We start from the raw sequence: 205 nt of genomic DNA, 5'->3' as shown, positions 1-205 counted from the left end.
CAGAGAGAGGACACCCAAGATGCCATATCGCGAACTTATTGGCTCGTTGATGTACATCATGGTGTGTCAAGACCAGATATCAGCAATGCAGTGGGTGAAGTATCCAAGTTTTGTGACGACTTCAACATGGAACACTGGAATGCGGCATTGAAGATTTGAAGTATCTGAAGACTACCAAAAAGCTATCACTTGTGTTTGAAGGCAA

The sequence above is a fragment of the Plasmopara halstedii genome, assembly GCF_900000015.1.
Source record: "Plasmopara halstedii genome assembly, contig: Scaffold_350, whole genome shotgun sequence".
NCBI classification, from domain to species: Eukaryota; Oomycota; class Peronosporomycetes; order Peronosporales; family Peronosporaceae; genus Plasmopara; species Plasmopara halstedii.
This window is presented reverse-complemented; position numbering follows the sequence as displayed.